Source organism: Heliangelus exortis, chromosome 26 (genome assembly GCF_036169615.1).
Source record: "Heliangelus exortis chromosome 26, bHelExo1.hap1, whole genome shotgun sequence".
Taxonomy (NCBI): Eukaryota; Metazoa; Chordata; class Aves; order Apodiformes; family Trochilidae; genus Heliangelus; species Heliangelus exortis.
Window position 1 is genome coordinate 3764227 of NC_092447.1, and position 8925 is coordinate 3773151.

Genomic DNA, 8925 nt, shown 5'->3' on the forward strand with positions numbered 1-8925 from the left:
AAAATTAGCAGCACTGGATGCTGGCCCCAAATTGGTTGAGTGAGCTCGGGTTAATGCTGCCTCATGCGTCACTAAGTGCCAGCAGTGTGTGATGGGGATGTAATTAAGATGCTGTTGAAGATCAAGCAGCTGGAATGAAAGCCGAGCTCTCCCTCTGTTCTGTAAACCAGCTCGGTAGAGCTGGTAGAAAATTAAGGGATATAAAAATGTATTTAACTTGATAATGTCGCAGATCCAACTCACGACGCTAATGAGGAGATTTCAAGGGCTGATCTGAGCCTGGTGAAATTAATGCAGTGATTCTCATCAGTTCTAATGGCCAGATGGGGCATCTCTGAGGATGAAGGGGAAGGAATCACCTAATACGACTGAATGGCTTAAAAACCTGACTCCAGCAATGGTTGGGTTGGGTGCCCACCGAGTCAGGAGTCATTTTAACGCAGTCCATTTGGACTGAAATGACAGGAGATGTAAAATATGATGACACAGAGTATAATCAGCAGTAAAGTGTAATCACTGGGGTGTCAGGTTCCACTTCAAGCTCCCGCAGCAGCTTCATCTCAGAGCTCAGCTGAGAAAAAGGAAATGAGAAAGGGTGACAGGGTTTCTTAGGCACCTCTTCTGGCCTTTTAAGTTGTGTTTGGGTGTTGAGGTGAAATGTGGACCTGCAACCAGTTTGCAGCACCCTAGACTGGGGGCTTTTCACCTACTGCTGGCCACAGATCCAGCTGGAAAGCAGGTTCAGCCCATCCATGCTGGGAGGGCAGGAGGTGGAGGGTGCTGTGGTGTGGTGGCTTCTCCAGACCATCTGGACCAGCCCAGGAGGAACTGGATCAGTGCTGAAGGGCTCTTCTAAGCATTGCTTTCCCTCTGCAGGCTGCTGGAGCTCAGCCTAGGCATGTTTGTGAATAATCAATGCAGACAGAGGCCAGGTTGGAAGTCAACTGGCAGAGCAGGATAACACCAGGGCATGAAACTTTGAACATCAGCTTGTATATACATCCCCACACAGGACATACGTGCCCATTGCCTAGCTCCATCAGGCAGGGCCAGTGCCAGCAATGCTCTTTATGCTGCCTTCATGGTTTTATTACAGCAAGGTTCTGCCTTTTAATCTGCCACAGTCACAGAGGAGCCATGTGAAATGTGAATCAAGCAAAAGGACTCACAATAAATATTACAGAAGAAGCATTAAAGCAAAGGTAGCAAAGCACTGCAGTGTGAAACATTGATTTTCACACACAAATGGAGCTCCCTTTTCATTACTTAATGTTGAAACAAGGAACTAGGATAAAATATGCACTAAGAACAGCCCTGTGTAGTGTGGGGATGTACTCAGGCATGACAAGGGGCAGCGTAAATCTGCCTCTTCCCATGATTTCTTTGTTCTCTGAAGAGCTTCCCATCTCTGCTCAAAACAAGAAGAGAAATCTGCAGGATGAGAGAGAGGGAGCATGTGTCCTGCTGAGGAGCTGCCTTCCTGAGCACCCCAGGGAAGGTCTGGGCTGGGCAGTGATGGAGAAGAAAGCACTGGATGCTCCAGCCCAAGCTCAAGCAGTGGACTTGCTTCTAACTCCTGGCTCTTTTAAGAATGTAGGGAAGGTGATTGAAAAAGAGAAAGATCCTGACAGGATTCACTCCTGTAAGGAGAGGAGAGCAGGCCAGGCTGTTTGTGTGAATTTACTTTATGTAGAATTAAAACTTGTGATATCTTTGCATTCATAACTAGTAGAATTCAGGGTTAAACTGAGAAAAGAAGTGAACAAAGCAGCTGAGACAAGTCAAGACCCAAAAAGGATTAACTTTTGTCTTGGAGATGGAAGTATAAATCTTGGCACCACCAAGATTAGCTGGGCACTGGGGCACCTGCATGGAAGACAGGTGAGGCTGCCATTACCAGCAGATAAGGGGAAGATAATTGCAAGGGTCCAATTAACAAGAGGATGAAGTCATTGAAAGCAAGAAAGGTAAAAAGTTCAACCCTGAGGAAGACTTCGTTACTTCATCTGAAGACACCCAAAGTACCCGAAACAGATCCCCAAAAGACGACTCTGCCCAGACTCCACCTGTTATAAATATTCTGATTACATGTTGCTATCCCATGGATATGTGTGTAAGGATGATGTGACCTCCCCTTTTAATGTATAAATACCCCAACCCTTTCCCTTAACCCTTGGAACTCTTTGTCCAGCGAGGGCTGGGAGTTCCCCGGATCCGCAAATAAAACCTTTGCTGTTTAAAGGCTTAAAACTCTGTCTCTAAACAGTTTTATTAGGCCTTTTTGGCTTCATGATTGAGGACTAAAGTGGAAAAAAACCCACTGTGGGGATTTCAAAACGTGGTACAGAGCGTGTTGTACACCGAGTGTTTGGGATCTGTAAGAAGCTGAAGGCAACTCGGAGAAAATGGAGATCCTTTCCCTGCTTGTAGTGCCTGGAAGCCCAAGCTGAGGTTCAAGCCCTGCTGGGAAGGAGCTGCTCAAACCTGTAGTAACAGGCTGTGCCTGTCACCATGAGTTTTCAGTGGCAATAGACATGGCAGAGAGGAATGTCATTATCCCAGGACTCGGGGCTCTGCCAAGGACCTCGCATGTGGAGGAGCATCCTGCTCGGCCTCAGGGCTGTCCATCTGGACCTGTCCCAGCCATTAGGTTCACTCCAGAGCTCCTGAACTTGGAAGCTGTGACTGTGGCAGGTGGGTTCTCCTGCCTGGTGAAGGAGGAGGACCTGGCAGGCTGTTTCTTTTTAGCAGGGGCTGGACAAGAGCTCACACTCTGTAGGAACTTTGGTAGCCAGGTCCTGCCTTGCCTTGGGGAGTTTCTAGAGTGACTTGAGGCTCTGCTGATAACAAGGCACTCCTGTTTACACATACCTCTTTTGATCTGGGAATCTCCAAGCACTTTGCAGAAAGGCCACTGACCAAAAATATCATTCTCAGCAGCTCTGGGAACAGATGCAGGTATCTGCCCTGCATCCCTCCCTCTGCTGGGGCAGCTTTCTCAGGATGCATTCAGCTGCAGTGCCTCTCAAGACAGCATCTCTGTTTTGTGGGGTTTTTTTGTCTGCTGTAGTCTAGACATGTTGTTGATTCCTGGGTGGCACAGCCCATGACCCCACTCCTACACCAGCCTCATCAGTTCTCCCCAGTTCATTGCTCAGGCATATGCTCATCTATTTTCAATCTTTCCCAAGTGTGAGGCTGAGTGGCTCCTGATCTCCTCTCCCTCCCAGGGCGTCAGTCACACTGGCATGTGCCTTTTCCCTGTCTGCCTCCTGCTCTTTATGGACTGGGGATATTTTTAACTCCACCCTCTAATTAGAGGGAGCTTTCTCGGGATATTTTGCACACAAGGGCTCTCGTGTCCACAGTCAGCAGGGAAACCCTCCTGCTAAATAAATCTACTGCTCTTCACCCCCACCAGCAAGTTCCCAGAGACACGGGGATGGGGGGCAAGGATTGCATTCCTTGGGAGTCTGCAGCAGCACGGGGGGATAGCAGCTATATAGAGGAGCCAGCTCACCCCCTCAAGAGATGGACACAGCTGCCTGCTTGTCCTGCAGCCCACTGCTTGTGCCTTCCTGGAGCTCCCTGCAGCTGTCCCCAAGCTGTACTGGAGCATCCTGCATCTCCAGAGACCCCTGAAGTCTCCAGAGACTCCAGAGACCCCTCCCTTACCCTGTGCTGGTCCAGGGATGGAGAAGAGAGTGATGCTCATCAGAGGTGTCCTCGGACCACCTTCCCCAATCAGCAACCTGGTCTCCCTGGCTGCCCAAGCCCAGCTGGCTTTCAGCATCCCCCCGAGCTGCTGTGATCCCACCAGCAGCCCCAGAGCAGCACAGAGGTGTGAGAGCTGTCACTCGTGGTTGGTGCATGCTGTCCTTTTCTCCCCAGGATGAGCAAGCAGCATCTGGCTGACCCCTTGGGCAGCGAGCACCCCTCGGGCTGCCTGCAGCACTCTGCACATTTCCTTTCCCACATTTCCCTCTTCACAGCCAAGTCCTGGTCCTCCAGCAAAGCAGAGCTGCAGATTACAAGGCCAGCTGGTCATCATCACAATTAGGCTGCTCTCTGCCCTTGCCAAGGCAGACTGGGGGGATGGCACCAGCTGTCGGAGAGGCAGGTTGGGTGCTCAGGCAGGTTGGGTGCTCAGGCAGGTTGGGTGCTCAGGCAGGGTCCCAGCTCAGGTCTCGAGGCCACCAGACACATCACTGACAACAAGAAGGGCTGGGGCTGCCTGGGGGAGGTCAATGCCTCTCCTTTTTCCTCTCCCTGGGGTTTGGCTCACAGTTGGAAGGGGATGCTTCCTTTCTTTTCCTGGTCCCTTCTAGATGGTGGTTCACAAACATCTCTATTGAGTTTATCTCTCTTCTTGAAAGAAGACAAAGGATAAAGAGGGTTTAAAAACCTTTGCTTAAGGAGGATGGGGATGTCCTGCAAAGCTTGGTGCTCCTGCAGTCCTGATCTCACACTGGGGCTGCTGATGCCTGGGGCTGAAAGAGCTGCTCTGGTTCCTCAGCATCAAGTCAGAACACTCTGGTCTTCAGTCCCTGACTCTGCAGGTAAGAACAGCTCATTCTTCAGTGCCTCTCAGCAGACCTGTTCCCCCTGGAATCACCTTTTGCTTGTTCTCTTCCTGTTTATTCTGGCTCCCAGGGCTCATGCAGCTGTGGTGGAGCAGCCTGAATTCTCCAAACTCTCCAAGAGTGTTTTACATGCTTGTCCAGCAGCCAGCATGTCAGCCAAGGGTCTCACACCACCCAGGCAGCACCTTGCTCTCCAAACAACACACACCCTGGGGCCAGTTAGCCCTGCAAACACCCCACATGCACCCACATGCCTCTTGCACTTGTTATTTTTTATTATTTTTGAACAAGTGCCTTGGGTTTCACAAGCCCAGCTCTCCACCCCATGACTTCAGCAGACAGCCCCCCAGCTCAGGTCGGTTTTGTGGCACTCCACAACCCCCCTGGAAATCAGGACTGTGTCAAGCTCTGGGTTGATAACCATGCTCGAGTGCAGTGGGTTGCTTGGAGAGGACTTTGGTTGGTTTTGATCTCTTGGGTACCCCTTAGTGCTAATTTTTTTTTTAAATCCCCATCCACCTGGTGAGCATCCCACCAGAGCTTGGCTTATGACATGAGTGGGAATTTCTTGGGTCTGAGGCCCATTTTCTGTGGGGCCGGGGGGAGTTTGCTTTGTGCAGCTGAGCTCCATCCTTCCTAACCTCCCTCCCCTTTGGACCCTGAGGTACAAAACCCTCTCTCTCTCCTCCTGCCTTGCACTGAAGTGCTTGGTTGAGGCGAGGAGCAGGGCTGTAATCTCTGCCAGTGGAGTTGCAGTTGCAAAGACGATTAGACATATGCCAGCTAATTCATAGTAAACAGGATGGAGGGAGAATTTGCCACTTATAAATGGCAGATGAGCAAGCCCATCATTCCTGTCACTCGGGGGTAATACATGCTGACATAAGCCCAGTTTAGCTGCGAGTTTATCATCACTAATCCTGCTGGTCCATGCCTCTGTTCTCCACCCTCCTGGCATCTTTCTTCCCTTTTCCTTGCTTTGCTTCTCTCTAGCAGCTCTGGCTGCAGATAAATTCCCCAGACCAAGGAATCTTCTTCCTTCACCTGAAGTCCCTGTAGAGTTTAAAGTTTTAGAGTTCAAAGCCCCGGGGAAATCTTGTCACCCCAGGATTTTTTGGGTTAGGCAGATTCCCAGCCCTGTTGTAGCTCTGGTCACCTCCGTTTGCCTTTCTGGTCCCCTTGGTGCTGTTGCTCCAGATGATGAAGCATTGCCCAGGTCCCTTCCTGGAGAGTTTTGCTGTTGGCTTTCCTTCCCTGTGATGATTCCAGTGTCCCAGCTGTCCTTGTCTGACTGCTCCACCCACACAGACCGTGTGGCATTTCATGGTGGTGCTGTCAGGTCCCTCAGGAACCTTGTCCTGCCACGCTCCCCTGCACCCAGAGTGTCCCAGGTGTGTCCTGGCTGACCCTCATCCCTCCCATCAACTCAGCTGAGCACAGACAGGAGTCCCAGGTACCAAAAAATGGGTCAGGGCAGGTACCCACGGGCTCAGCCCACCCGTGGGGGAGTTGTGAGTGACAGGAGGTGCTTGCAGGCAGTTCGGAGCAAGAGGAGGGGTCCAAGGACTGGCGAGTTGACGGAGAGGAGAGACGAGCATCCTTTCCTGGCCCCCAAAACCCCCAAACCTAACCCTCTGGACACAGGGGCTGTGGGTGCAAAGCCCTCAAGCATCTCCAGGATGAATTTCTCCGGCCCGGGGGTTCCCCCTTGTGGCAAGATGCTCTGGGCTGGGCTGCCCGGCACGGAACCCTTCCCCAAGCCCCACCGAGCAGGGTGGGGGGTTCCGAGCTGGGCTGAGGGTGTCCCGTCCCCCCCCCCCCATTGCCTCAGGGTGGGCAACCGGTGCCTCGCTGCTGTCCTCCACCCCTGGGTGCTGGGGAGGAGGGTGCTGGGTGCCTGCAGAGGGTTTGGAGGTGCAGGGATGTCTCAGCAGCTGGCTCTGGGTTTGCTGCTCTTGTGGATTTACATCTGGCTCTGCTCAGCTGGGCTCAGCACCCAGCATCTCCCCAGCTTTCCTTCTGCCTCGCCAAGGGTGCTGAGCCAGCTCTGGATGCCCAGCACCGGGTCCCCCAGCATGGTGCCTGTCCAGGGATGCTGTAGCACAAGCTGTGGAGAGCCTGTTTGCTGCAGGTAACCCCCAAAATCCCACCCGTGAGGGGGCTGCATGGCACAGCCAGGCCCTGAGAGATGGGCTGCCATAGGGACCTTGGCATCTCCATCCCCATGGAGGATGGAATGGGCTTCCCTAGGGACCCAGGTGCTCTGCAGCTGCCTGATGATGGTTGGGCACCAAGGGGAAGCCTCCACCAGGGTCTCCTCTGCCAGGCCAGGGGTCTGCCCAGATTCTCTGAGCCCCCAGCCCTGCTTTGGTGGCCGAGGGGAGGTGGTTGCCTGCCTGGGAGGATGAGTGGGCACGGTGTGGGGGTGAGCATTGCCCAGGTGGCATCACTGCTTATTGCTGAGTGTGTCGGGGAGGCTGCTTAGTCACTGCTCCCACGGAGCCTGCTGTGGGGTGGGAGGCTGCTCTGTTGTCTTCAGGAGGTGGCTGAGGCACCCAGGCACTTGCCAGGTCCCACAGGCCATGCCATCACCCCTGCTGTGCCACCCCAGCAGATTAACAGGGGGATGTGTGCTGGAGAGATGGGGAAACTGAGGCAGGGGGCATGGCAAGGGGTGACAGCATCTCCTCGTGGCTGGTGATGCTGTGGGCTGTGCCAGGGGGATTCATTGAAACAAGGGGGGGATTAATTGGTGCTGCTCATTAACTGGGAAGAACGTGAATGAAGCAATTAGAGGGTGGTCAGGGGGGCCAACAGCCAGTGAGGGACCCGTTTAAGGGGTGGGTGCTGTTATTAAACTCCCTGATAGGCATTTCCCCCTCTGCCACCTGGGGAGCCATTAAACTTGCATGAGATTTGAGCTGAGAAGTCTATTTCTTTGAATGAAGTTTTAATAAGATCGAATTGGGAAAAGAAAACAGGGACTCTCCTCCTTCCCCTTCTTACCCTCCCAGTTTCCATCAGATTTTTATTTTCCAGAGGCAAAAAGAATCTTTGCAAACTGGTGGTGCCAGCCCCCACAGCAGGACAGGGGCTGGGCCAGCCCTGGTCCAGGGGGTCTCTGCAGTAGACAGGGATAAATTCGAGGGCTGTAAATGCTTTGCAGCAGTCAAGAGGTTTTTTGGGGGGTGTCTGTCCTCACATTGGGACTGATCGCGTCTTCTTAGCCCAGAGCAGGAGCACACACTGACCTGGAGCACAGCGAATGAGATGGGGGGAACTGTGGGATGTTCCCTCGGGATGCTGGGAAGTGCCCAGCTGCAACAGCTTTAATTATCCTCTCCTTGCACTGCGATTTAATTGTGCTTAAGCCGAGGCTCTGCTCGGATGGGGATGGGGGGACCACCAGGTGGAGCTCGCAGCATCCCTCGCCCAGCATCCTGCTCACCCCGAGCATTCCCCCCCCCGTGGCCTGGGACACACTCCCAGTGCCTGGGCTGTCCCTGGTGGGGGGGTTTTCTCAGCTGTGGGCACCAACTGAGCCCTCTCCATGCCCCAGACTCCCCCCGAGTGTGCAGGACACCCTGGCTAATGTGGAGGGTCCATCCTAGAGGGCTGCAACAGGGAGCCCAGTGGGAAGGGATGAGTTTGAGGCGAGGAGGAGCCCGAGGGGAGATGTTTGGCTGGTTTTGTTCTGGAATCACCACCAAGCCCAGCTGGCAGCTCCTCCCAGCCTGGGTAAGGGCTGAGTGGCACATGGCTGCACCCCATGCTCTGGCAGCCAGCAGCAGCAGTGCCAGCATTGAGCTCTCCATGCACAACCTGGACTCGTGGGGGGCTGCAGCCTGGACCCAAGATCGCCAGGATCCAGGATTTGCAGGTGGGTCAAGCTTGGCACGTCACAAAGGTCACCCCCCCCAGCAGGTCCTCTTGGCCAAATCTGCCAGGAGCCAGCTTGTCCCTCCCCTGTGCACACCCTGACACTCTGTTGCCTTATCAGCACATCAAATAAATCATCTCTGCTCAGCCTGCCTCGCTGCTGAACGCTTCTCTTTAGATGCTGGAGTGGTAGCTCTGCCCCAGCTGGGATGGGAACAGGGAAGTACCTCCAGCACCACCTCTTCCACCAGCTGATAAGGCTGAAGGAGAGGCAGAGAGCTGCCTGGAGCTCCGGGAGCCTGTTAGCAAGGAGCAGCAGCCCTGAAGAAGCAGGCACAGATTCAACTCTCTCAGCAGCGTGGGCTGGATCCTGCTGCTGGATCCCACAGTGCCCGTGGAGGTGGCGATGCAGGGGACAGGCTGTTCCCAACCCCAGATGCCAGCACCCCACTCCCTGTCGTGT